The 12,792-nt window shown below is 43.1% G+C and overlaps 1 protein-coding gene and 1 long non-coding RNA gene across 6 annotated transcripts in view; one reads left to right on the top strand and one right to left on the bottom strand.

The window, feature by feature from the left end:
• Positions 1 to 12,792, bottom strand: part of LOC111243940 (uncharacterized) — a 253,678-nt gene that overhangs the window by 134,277 nt on the left and 106,609 nt on the right. The window lies entirely within an intron of this gene.
• Positions 2,263 to 12,792, top strand: part of LOC111243942 (uncharacterized) — a 31,183-nt gene continuing 20,653 nt past the window's right edge. Inside the window, exons 1-3 of the long non-coding RNA XR_002670667.2 lie at positions 2,263 to 2,505; positions 2,918 to 3,071; positions 11,795 to 12,028. This is a non-coding gene — a long non-coding RNA (uncharacterized LOC111243942). The remainder of the gene's footprint in view (positions 2,506 to 2,917; positions 3,072 to 11,794; positions 12,029 to 12,792) is intronic.

Raw genomic sequence — 12,792 nt, 5'->3', positions numbered from 1 at the left:
CTAGCTATAGTGAACTCGCTTACAAGGCGTGTGGCCGTACTTACTGGTCAATCTAGAAAAAACAAAGTTCAATATATATATATATATAATGGAAAAATAATCCAATTTACGTGACCATTCTATTCGTTTTGCGCTGATAAGTTCCTGAATTCGGGTTGCAGTTAAAAAAACCAATAAGGTAGGATCGGTGCCTCAGCAAAAAACATCCTTACGCTACAGGTCGAAAGCGCTATTCAATTTCGTACAAACCTTAGGTCGAAGCCCTCCTCCTTTCTTTGCTCGATTGAATACACTCTTAAACGAGTTGCCTCGAGGCTGGACGATGCCTCGAGATTGCACAGAGCGAGGACGAATTCCTTTCAAGTAATTGCAGAAAACCAATTCCTATTGAGTTTCGAACGTTACAATAGGGAGGGAGGGGGTAGGTCTTCGCAAAATTGGCGTTCATGACCTACCACATGAAGATTTAAGTGAAAGCATTATTCTGCTTTTGAAGAAATCCATAATGATCTGCTTGATAGCATTATGTTCTTTACATTACGCTGCAGAATTCACCAGATCTCAGACCAATCGTACCATATATGAATCACTTATGCTTATCCCTCGACATTAGCCATTTTCTTCTGAAAGTAAAAACTTACATCTATTTCGGTTCTTCTATATGCACAGCACTAAAACCAGTATCAGTAACCGCACTACAGTATTAATGCACCATATCTATGATATTCTAACGCTAGACATGTAGGATCTAACTGAAATATAACTAGCGTGTTTTGTACAATTGAGCCCATATACTCTACAAAATGTAAAAACCATCGACGCGCTTACGCCTCCTCCATATATTTGATTAACTGTAAAAGAGTAGCGTTCGATCATAACACCGGTTATGCTATACCACAGCCAGGCGTTTCTCTTGTTGAAATATCTGACGCTATCTTTATTAATAAAGTGGCAGCAGTAATGCGACGAAGATGGTCCAGCCGAGTGTCCAGCGAAGGGGCAAGAAAAATTTGGTTTCAGGGCAACGTCTGCCAGCCATGCTTTCTGGTCTATTACAATCGTTTCGTAGAGATAATGAGGTCTCTTTCATAGAAATGCAAATTGGAAGAGATGTCGAACGACGGATAGAGACTGATGGACTCGATTCAATGATTACGCGGTATTGTGCAATGATTATAGTAAAAGCGAAATGAGCAAACATTTCTATACGGGAAACACTAGTTGCGTTTCTGCAGGCTGACCAAGTTGAATTAGACGTTAGTTTTTATCATATTTGTACTTACCGTATAATGTATATTGATTTATATTACACTAGAAGCTTCCTTCTACAAGCCGTGCAAACGGGTAGCCAATATGTTATGCAGCGTCGACCGTAACGTAAGCATGCATCAATGTTTAGTTTCAATATTGGCGGCAAAAATTTAAACGCCGGACGAAATGCTATGCAACGTCAGAACGTATACAAAATGTCTGGATTTAGATGCAGCCCCAGATATACACAGGATAGGACACCTAAATAAGAAATGTTGCGTAAAAACTGTATTTCAACGACGACAACAACAGATTACGACAAAATTTCGTGCATATCATTCCTGACGGCCATGATTATTTAAAGCAACCATCATTCACCCGGTCTACAGCTTCGATTCAGGGTTGAAACTACCCGCTTGTCATTCTCGAGATATTTTTCGTTAATACGTAAACATCTTTAACAATGACAAACAGCGCGTTAGTCCAGATTGGTAGGTATAGATGGTCAAGCACCCCACATATACATCTTATAAAATTAAATTTTGGGCTAATCACAGGTCATAACCGCGAGGAATGCAAGTGGCTAAAAATGAACAAAATGCCCGAAAAACGAGTCATCGTTTGAGCCTATCTGGTAGCACAATAAATTGGTATTTTCCTCTCCAATGTAGCCGTTATTTCTCTATAAAAAAAAAATTCGTAATATACCAACAACAACACAGTGTTTTGGAATCATTTCTGGTGATTTTTAAGTCGTTCAAGTCTAATCCCTAAGTTGAGGATCTGCTAGTTTGCCTCATAAAAATTTAGGATTTTTCAGAAACCGCATGAAAATTGGCGATAACGTAAAGCGTCGATTTCGAGCAAAAGAGGAATTATTTTCTAGCCTCACTGCCGCTTCGCCCAACCCGAATAGACCGGATAATAGCTTTGTTTTTTTCTGCCGTGACGAATGTTTGTTTTGTTTTAAAGGAATTGGCTTTCGTCTGCTACCAATAACAGCCCGCCAAAGCTGGCTCGGATTTAGACGCCGCACTTTGTATACATATCAAATGCATCCAGCTTATTCTGTTAACGACACTGAGTAAAATTTTGGAAGGAATTGTTTAGAATCATCATTATGTATTAAGAAGATTTTGCGTTTCGTCCTTTGGACAACTCAGACACTCAATCGGTCATAGTTTGGATCATGCTCAACTGGTTCGATCTATTTTAGCATGATCTATCTGTCGCGGAATTGCTAGCGTGATTTTAGTAAGTATAGGCTGTTTTTCTCGTTCACACAGCGAAATACAATGATCAAATATAATAATTTGACGATTATATTTTGTTGAAGACAACAGTTCACCTAGATGCATTGAATAGAAGTAGCGAGTTGAAGTTGGGTTAACGTGCCTACACGAGCCCGTCTGCTTATTTGTGTGTATGTAAGTCGTGTATAGACTGAAACTTCAATTTGATCGCCATATCCATACGCTAGTGTCGCTTGATGAGCGGTTAGCGTACAATATTATACTTAACTGCACTCCGCAGCTTCATGCTATTCGTACCAAGCGGCTACTGGTTTCTGGCCAACAAGAGGCTATCTGAAAGGTCCGCTTGCAGTCACCATCAACATAATAAAATTGGCTCGTTTTCCCTTTAACAACAACGCTCCGGTACGCAGTTTGCCGAAGATGGCCTTATAAACGCCACCGAGGACGCTGGGCGCCGTCTTCCTCTGGCCGATACGTACATCGAATACGGAACCTGTATATATTGACTAAGGTGGTTATCTGAAGCATACCGACGCTGTTAGCATTTCTACACCCACCTTCAAGGTAGGTAATTCTAGGCTAGTTTCCATGACCATACGAGCAATACAGAACGTGAACACAGACCGGCACAATCATAGGCTGCCGCTAACTGATCGTAGTAATTTTCACCATTTGAGAAGTTTCATAAGTTATCAGATTAGTGGCCCTGCACATCTACCCACCTATATCGCCTCCAGTGAGCTTTTCAGGTATTTTTACCTTATCTTGTTAGCTGAACAGACGCACGTCCGAACAAAACACTAACTTTACGTAGCGCTCAATCAGTATCTGTTGCATTTGGGCCTTGTTGCGCAACATATACCGGTATATATTGTAGAAGAAATGGCGAGTGGGAAGATTCGCTCTTACATTTCCCTGGCAACCATTAGCATACAGCAAGACCTCCTATAGTGTGTCTTGCCTACCACAGGAAAAGGAAACTCGGATCTGTTTGTGAGTATCGTTGCCTTGTTTTATAAGGGCAAAGGAAAATCACAGAAAAGAAAAAGTAACAGAAAAAAGCCAAATATAAGCATTGCCAGCGCTCGCTAGCAACACTGCTACAGTGGCGGTAACGACTAGCTGCTGTCCTTTTCGGTTCGCGTGCCGCAGCGCCTGCCTGTCACCGGTTTTGGTCCATCGAGGGGTGGAAACAGTGGCTGCAGTAACATCAGCTGTTGTATCCGCTGAACTTCCTTAGCTGCACTGAGCAATGGGCCATCGCTGGTCTGGTCGTTACCCCCACGCCCGCACTAAAACCCACGCCGTCGCTGCCACCTTCATCTGCGTCCAGGTCGTGGCCTATGGAGAACGGGAGTTGACTGGCTAGCTTTTTATATACTCTATTTCCGGTCGGGTCGCCGCGCAGATGGCAAAAAGACGGGCAACATGAAACCGAATCCCATTCGAAGCAGACTTTTTCCTTCCGGCTTGAGACGAAACCAAAGTTGCAGCAGTTGAAGGAGATTATTACAAATGAGTTCGGTTGGTTTTCATATAAAATATATAAATCGATATTTTAAACTTATATAGTATTATTGTTACATAATGTACAATATTTGCGATAGCTTTATTTTGACAATTGCTGTTAACAATTGATAACATCAGTAATGGGCACGCTAGACAATGTCCAATATTCAATATCACCAAAGATTTAGTCGTCTTTGAACCGAATTTACCGAACATTCCGTTTTCCTAGAAGCTTCTACCTTCAACGCTAGAAAAGCTCGTTCGAGGTGAGCCATTGCAACAAAAATTCTGTTTCAACTTAGGTATTTGGCAAGACATGCGATTCGATAAGGTCTGTCGAGACATACACTAAGGAAGGATTTGGACTATAAGGACGAACAAAGCGAAACACTATAAATTAGTTTCAGCCAATCAAAGTGGTTCACTTAGAACCAGGTAGATTTACTTATGGGGCATCCTGCCTCCGATACTATGCGGAATTTTATAGTTTGTATCGAGTCGACTAGTAAACCTGCTATAGTAAAAAATAGTTTATGCGTTCCATTAGTAAACTTTTCACGAAATCACCGACAATAAACTCCAAACGAAGCTACAGAATATGAGTTTTGAAGGATTAATGCTGATGTGAGCCTGATATACCCATTGTGGTATACCGAATAAAAAGTAAGAAGAACAGACCATTACGGTGTAATGTAACAGAAATTGATATTTTTATTAAATACAACAATTCAATATAATATATAGCAAAGTATTTAGGCACTTCTTAGTTCTCTTCAGCGTGCGCTCTGAATATTTATTTTGACCAAGTAATTAAAGCGCCTTAGATTTTTCATTCATTACGATGTTTTTATATAAACAGTATTCAGGTCTGAATTTCACTGTTTCGAACTTTTTCAAGCGATGTTTAGCCCGAACTAGTTTTAAACACGTTAAGATACTGCATCGGCTTTTTTCCTGAACCGACTTTTTCTTCCTTTGGTCCTTACTACTTGGTCCAGCTGCGCGAATCTAGGCAAGTTAAGGCCAGCACGGTCGAACCTCCGCAGACAGTGTCCGCATTTTTCAGATGAACTTAAGCAGTTGGTTGACTGCTTCAATCTTCAGGATGTGCGCTGCACCATCGATGGGCCCACGTCTTCATGCTGCTTTTTTTATTCAGCGGTCCTCGGCAATTCTTAGCGGCATGCTACGAACATGCTTCTACGGTAAGTTAGTTTAGTTTTTTCGCCCTGCTGAGGTACATGGCCGTCAAAGTGGTGGGATACCTCCATCCGTGAACATTTCGCTTGCACAGACTCCGACAGAAAGGGGAAATCGATCCCTCCGTGCCTAATTTGAGCTGCCCGGCCGATGCAGTTCGCTAGACTCTGGTGAGGTGGGGTGGGTTCCTGTGGAGCTCTGTGCTCATCCAATTGACAGCGGCTACCGCTGCTCCTGCTGCTGCTTCTCCTTTTGCTAAAAGGAGCCTGGTGTCGCAGAAGCAAGCTCCAGCCAAAACGGCGCCAGCACTGGTTCGAACCGTAGGAATGGCCATTTATGAAGTTAATGGCGCGCGTAATTCATTGCACGCTGTAACAGGACGCAGGAAGACTGCCAGTACAGTTAGCTGCGTGTGCGACAAAGCAAATGACATACAGACTAGAAAAGATAGGCATACGGAAATGGAAGGCTGAAAAGGAGGCATAGGATCGCTAGCTGCCGCTGAGAGAGGAGGGCGGACATTGATATAGTGGTGCTGATCTCAGACGTGACACCAGCTGGCTGGGTCTCATTGGGCGGCAATAGCCTGTCTTACAGAAATAATCATAATACAGTATAAGTAGACGAAAAAAGGGCCGAACGATCAAGTCATTGTTCGGTTCGATAAACAAAAAGTCAGCAGTGGGCTGCGAGTGGCTGGGTTCTCTATTGCGAGTTGATCCGTCGGTATTTTGGTGAGACATATGAGAACGGGCCTATTGACTGGTTTATGGACTGGTCAAGAAAAACGAAAGGAACGATTGTATACCTTGTTCAAAAAAGTTCGTGTAGTACAAAGTAAGCTACCATAATACGGATGCTAATAACGGCAGTAACAGCATTAGAATAAATAAAAATGTTAAATGGTTCGGTGTACATTAGCGGGTACAAGGCTCATAACTTAACGCGATCTTTCAAGCCTATGCGTAAGCACACACAATGGTAGAATAGAATATACTTGAGTTAATTATTGCCCTCTTTGTTTATTTTTCTCTACCTTTTTTATCTTATTCCTTTTCTTACCACTTCGTATTGTCATTCGTCCTTTTGCCAATGGTGTGCAGTGTATGCGTCAGCAGTTGCCTCAAACTGTTGTTTCTCTTTACACGCCCAACTCAACGTGCGGGTTCTCTTTCTGCTACTCAGAGAAGGAGGCCAATCCATCCTATGTCACTACATAACATAGGATGCCGCTGGGGAGCTGTCGCTGCTAAAAGCGGCGAGCAATGATGTTGTACGTAGTCTGCAGAAGTTCATCGCCTTTAGGAGACGTCGCCTGCTGGTTGCCTGACCCTGGTCGCTTTAATCCTCAGTAAAGGATCCACAGAAGGCAGAGGAGAGCTCAGGCGGGCTCAGGAAGGGAATTTCTGCCGGACTTTACCACCTGCTCACTGGACCTTATTGTGCATCACAGTCAAGCTACAACGTTGTATAATTCCACCGTTTGCTGGAAGTAGCTTTTACTCTGAGGCTAACCAGGAGAAGCTAGGAGCTAGGGAAGGACTAAAACCAGAGAGAGCCTAAATAGTCAAAAGTCGCGTGTCTTTAAAGCCGCCTGACCGGACCACCAATAACAACAGCTCCTTTCATCGTTAAGGCCGGAATTGCTTTGGAAGGAAAAACACGAGGTCGTCGTTGACGAGTCCCTCGAGAGTGATTCTCTATTGAATTCTCTTTTACATTACTCCTTTCATCGCTCAACGTTACTGCGCAGATAGACGCTAGTGCCGGTGCAATCTCAGTTCGACTGACTTTCAATCTTCGACCGGCCGTTTCTCTCGCTTACTGAACAACTGATTTTAAAACAAGTATTTTTTGGTACAGCAGAAGTGGCTGTTCAATTAATATACTGCACTTTATCCCAAAAAGGAACTAGCTTCCCAACGAATCCCTTAATTCCGTACTCTACTTGACGATGCGCTTGGATGAGATTTAGTATTTGTATGTAATATATTAGTACTTTATTTTGTCAACGTTGGTTTTGGCTCTCCGTGAAAAAAAGAAGGGGAAAAATAGACAGCTCGAAAAAAGCCGTCACCAGACCCACTCTTTTACAGATAGTGATCTCCGAACGCAGCAATTTTCGTTGGGTTTAATTGGTTATACACTCCTGATAGGACCCGTTCCTGGCCAGCAAGTTAAATAGGCGCGTCGTTCCAGTTGCACTCTCCCGTCTGTTCAGATCAAAGACATCCCTGCCCTCTGTGTCCTGGTTCTGGAGTGGACCGGGCCTAGTCAGTCGGCGAGTTTGTTAAGTTAACGTCAATTCGCTGGCACAGCACAACCAGCAACCTATCCAAAATTTGCCCCAAATTCCCCCAATGTTTCTATATCTTGACAAGACGCGAAAGAGAGACCTCATTCTTCTTACTCATATATCCGCCAAACACAGACCAAGAGATCAATACGTTACCGTTCGTCCTATTTTAGTGGTAGCAGCTGCAATTGTAGCTGCCGCTGTCCACTCGTGGAAACTGCTATAGTGGTCAGACATTCCGATTCGATTCTTTTTCGTCGTCACCGTGGTCTTCTTGTCGTGCTCACTAGATGGCTTGACGCCCCAGCCAGGACCTCGAGCAGCGGGACCGACCCATGGCCCATGGCGTTTGAGTTCTTTGATGCATCCTGTCCTAGGCTGTCCGGTCCGAAAAGCTTACTGACTAGTTGAGCCTCTTCCACAGGCCATCACTGGCAGGTAAGGCATTTTCGAGCTGATGTGGCCACATCCCGGAGGGGGGGGGGGGGACTGTCAGAGAACTTCTCGAGGGATTTCGGCAACTTTCGAAGTCGCCAAAGCCACAAGCACAACTACTAAGAACAATGCTACATTGTGGTATCAAGGGTCTTGATGCTAGCCAGTACCTGAAGCCGATGATCAAAGGGAACCGATTACCCCAGTAGATAAATAGTGAAAAGCCGTTGGGCCATCAACCAGCCAGATCGTCAGGTATTTGTTAGTTGAGAAGATTTTGCAGTTGATTCATAAAATTGGACTAACATGTGACTATATACGGCATTGTGACTATATGCAATATCGATTACTAAAATAATGGAATGGCATTGATGCTAAGAGTAGATTCTCTATCATTTGTAGTAGGCTTCCTTTCAGTGTGTAGACTACATGTAGCTGCAGAGCGATTAACTTATTTCTTTATGTGCTCTTCCATTAATAAAGCAGCCACCAATAGAATGTATGCATGTAAAAAGTGGGTTTGTTTTAAAGAAGCATAGCGGTTACGAACAACTTTCACAAAGGGTTCCTTTTAGGTGCCCCAAAATCGATTCACGCTTATTGCAATATATAAGCATAGTTAGCAGTCGACACAGATCGATCTATTTCTGATTACAGTACACATGATTTTAACCGCATTTTAAAACTAAAGGTTAACTTCTGAATTATGTTTCGGGATAAAAAAAAATTACGATTGTGTCGGATAGCTACGATTCAAACTACCATAGCACGATCTTATGCTTTAGGCTCTAGCTAGTCTGTAGCCCGCCCGGTCCTACCTTCCATAGGCTGTATAAAGAAATCTGCCTGTTGGGACACGCCGTAGATAGTTCTCTTACTACAGTCGCCAGCAGACCCCACTATTTTGTACTGAGAGCAAACTTTCAGGCTGTTGAAGTCTGCTGTGCTCTCATACCGCTACATAATGTGCGTGAAGCGACTCCGATTGCGGTATTCAACGACTTAGGTCTGCGGTACTACCACCTTTTCCAGTAGCTACGAGGTTCGCGTGCTTGACTGAGCCAGTTCGCAAACATCCCGCATGTCACTTACATTTAGAAGACATCCCATGTCTGACCCAGCAGATACAGCCAACCAGACCCAGCTACGGCTACTCACTCCCAACAGCGCGCATTCGTACTGGTCCCTTGGCTAGCCCCTATTTACGAGTGGGTTAAATGGGCCGAATAAGTCCAACAATGGCGTCTTGCTCCAGTTCTAATCGCGAGGGAGCTTGAAAAAAGTTCAGTGTCATAGTACATACACCACGTCCAGCATGGCCCTTTTCACAGCACTTGTCTTGAGGTGGGGTGGCCACAGTCAGGTCGGGTCACTAGTAATAGTTGGGTCAAACCTTGAATGGCAGCAATGCGGGCCGATATGAGGATGTAGATAGTTTAACAACAAGCGCGAGAAGGTGAACGACGACTATGGGGAAAAACGCATTGACAGCATTAGATAATGGTTACTAGCAACTGTGATCCCCCTGGGGCACAAGTGCAGCGCTGGGGAGTGTTTCTTCCCCCCTGGCGCTTTTCTCCCCATTAAATACGCCCTACCGTATCACCCTGAAGCCTGTTCTCATTCCGAAAAGCTCAATGGCGGACAGGAAACGCTTGGAAGATGCCCCAAGGGAAGTTGTGCCACTGAAACATGACCGTAGAGACGGCTGTTGTTGCGCTACCGTTGTACAGCACTCCCTGTCTCATTGCGGTATCATCGTCACAATGACGAGCACAATTATAATAAGTTCCAATGATACGAGATTAACGCCATATGATGCGATAGGACCTATCACCTAATCAGTATGAATATCTGCGCATATTTAGGCATGGTCATTGTTTATCCACCGACAGGTACCTCTACAGCAACAACTTTAAAAGCTGATAAATTGTGGATTAAACTTTACTGTTAGCCACCAGTATGTTGTACCAGTTTCTGTGGATAGCCGTTGTCTGCGTGTTTAGGACGATCTAATAGGTTAGGTTAGGTACAACAATGATAAACAAAAACCATCATATAAACGCCTCGGCCTCGCAAACGGAACCGTTTTGGTGAAATATGTGGTGAAGATCATACGCCTGGATTCAAAGGCATGTAAAAATGTGGGCGCGTAAGATAGCAGTAGGTGGAAAAAGTGCCCTGAATAGAGAACGAGAGTTAACGGTCACACAGGATAATCACAAGGTTGTGCTATTGATATACATGCTGCGTGTATATTAGCCAATCAACCAAAACAACAATGAAGGTAATGTTCAGGCTAATAATCAGGTGAATAGGTACACTTAGATACCTGTCCTCGCATTCTACCTTAAATGTCGTTGTCACCTAAAACTGATGATTATATACACATCACCTATGTAAAAAAAATTATATAGGTAATGGGGCAAAATAAAGAACATGTTTGCCACATCAATGCTCTAATATGTATTTATCCAAGTGAAACATATATTGATTGAGAACAATGACAGCATCAACGAACATTGTAGAAAGGCGATCGTACATATGCGGCCTGGCGATCGTCTAACTGAGAACTACGGGGCTCTTATTAGCTGACTCGCTTGTCAGATTAGGTCCGGTTAGTGATGGTTGGATACGTGAAGTATAGTTCTTTAATTTGCTTAATTTTTTTAGCTATGATTTAAGAGAGGTGAGGGAATACCGGGACGATGAAGGGTATGCGCTGATAGAAACAGACGGCTTGAGATTGCTGCGGACCTCAGTCTTTCTTACTTCATTTCGTAATGAAACACTGTGATGCAGAAGACTTTCTGCCAATACGAAAATTCCGAATGTGACGGGGAATATATCCAGTCGAAGGGACGAGAGAAAAGGAAAAATCGAGAGTGCGAGAAAGTCAAGACTCCTGAAAGCGTTGTTTGAAAGGGCGTTAGAAGGGGTGCCTAATGAAAGGCCCAGTTTTCTTAAATCGGAAGGCCCCTGTCTTCCTGCCACTTGATCAGCAGTGCTAAATATAGCAAGTCATCCAGAATCTAGTCACAGTGGGCAGTGACAAAAGTGAAATCCATTCATCTGATTTGCGTTTAAAAAAGCGGAAGTGACAGTCTCTCGGCGAATTATATATGCCCATATGACATAGAGTATATTAAGACGTGGTCAGAAGCGGTGAAACGCCGACAAAGAGTATACTCAAACATCTGAGTTTCCAGCTGATGTATGTTGCCAGGTGCTAAATCGCTAACATCTCTCTATATTAGGCTCTTCTCATTTAACCGTTACACTCAATCAGGTATACCTGAACAGATACGCATAAGTCGAATTCAAATATAATAGTCGTATAGTTAAAGTGTCTTTTAGGGCTAGCAAAGCCAGTTTATCCTGAATGACAAGAATGTCTAGGCACCGATAGCGAAAGCTTATTTTTGCGGCGCTAGCAGTTCACTTATCCTTTTTGCGTTATCCCGAAAAATATCACATAAAACCCATTGGCGTTTTTTGTTATGTATGCATCTTGTTGGAACTCACGAGTTTTCTGGTCGTAATCCGATTCAAGCTGGCGCCACTAGAGCTACTACCGGTATTTCAGGCAAACCAGAAAGGCTTCACTTTTGTTAGGAGGGACTGCACTGTGCTGGAAACTATACCTTACTCATTCAGTTCTTACATTAGAAACGCTGCCGCTAAAGCCTAAATTAGTAGCAGCAAGTCAGAACAATGAAAGAGACCGTATAGGTCTCTTTCATTGTTCTGACTTCTTCGTATAGAAGTGCAGGGAAGTCGCTAGCCCTTAAATGAATCTGTGTACAAAATGATAGCCGCACGTGCTTCAAGCCGTTTTTCCTTTCAGTTAACGCTGAAGCTTGCCAAGCGAAACAGATATATTGGAGTGCTGCAGGCTGATCGTTGGGGTCGGTAACTCTGTCAGTACCCACGGAACGTTATTCTGGGAGGGTAACCACTGCTAGACACAGGCGATAAATCCGTGAAGCGACGAGGGTGTGCCGTGCTTTGGACGTGTTAAGAAAGATCGCAGGACAGACATATTGGGCTGTTCAAAAGGATTATGTAAAGGGCTTCCAACGTGAGTAAATTTTTTATGCGGGTGTCAATTGTGCATAATGTAGGAGAAACGCGGTACGCACAAAGCAGTCCTTAGCCCAGGCCCGCGCTGAACCTTCAGTTTATCTTTTTCTTTTTTTATTAAATGGTCACTGAGACATTGTCTGGGTGTCAACGCTCGTTCGACAGAGGTAAATTTCTATTCGAAGGTTTTAAAAATTTGTTATTCGATGAAGAGCGTCTGTTAGCCAGAGAACGTAGATAACATGATATAATGCAAATTTACCAAAGAGAAAATAGGAAATAGTAAATAGAGAAATAGTAAAATCAAACCATCTAAAGGACCTAGAAGCAGGTTCATGAGCTATCATCAACCAGATTCGTAGCTTGACGAGGGCCATGTTCGACGCAGCAAACGAAGTGTCAGTCGAAAGTCTTCTCATTTCCCGACGACGTTAATTATATCGCGAAGGGACCTTTAATTATTTAGCAATTCGCTGACAGCCACTATAAAACCAACCACGAGTAGGGTTACCATGCGACGGACGAACCCTTCACCAGAACAGGAACGTTCCGCAGGTTTTGAGCGAATGCACAGTTAGACATACTAAATATTTTATTACGTGGGCATACGGCATGCATATTGGCGCCAAATCAATGAAGATATATCTTTACGTGTCAGTTTAGTATACAGTGCAGCTAGGACATTAAGCAACACAGTCTACACTTGTATAAAATATTAATGGTACTCAGTAATTGGTTGCCATATAAGATTTTCGAAATAAA

This window comes from Varroa destructor, unplaced genomic scaffold, assembly GCF_002443255.2.
Source record: "Varroa destructor unplaced genomic scaffold, Vdes_3.0 BEIS01000002.1, whole genome shotgun sequence".
Taxonomy (NCBI): domain Eukaryota; kingdom Metazoa; phylum Arthropoda; class Arachnida; order Mesostigmata; family Varroidae; genus Varroa; species Varroa destructor.
The sequence above is the reverse complement of the archived record's forward strand: the minus strand, read 5'-3'. Positions and strand labels throughout refer to the sequence as shown.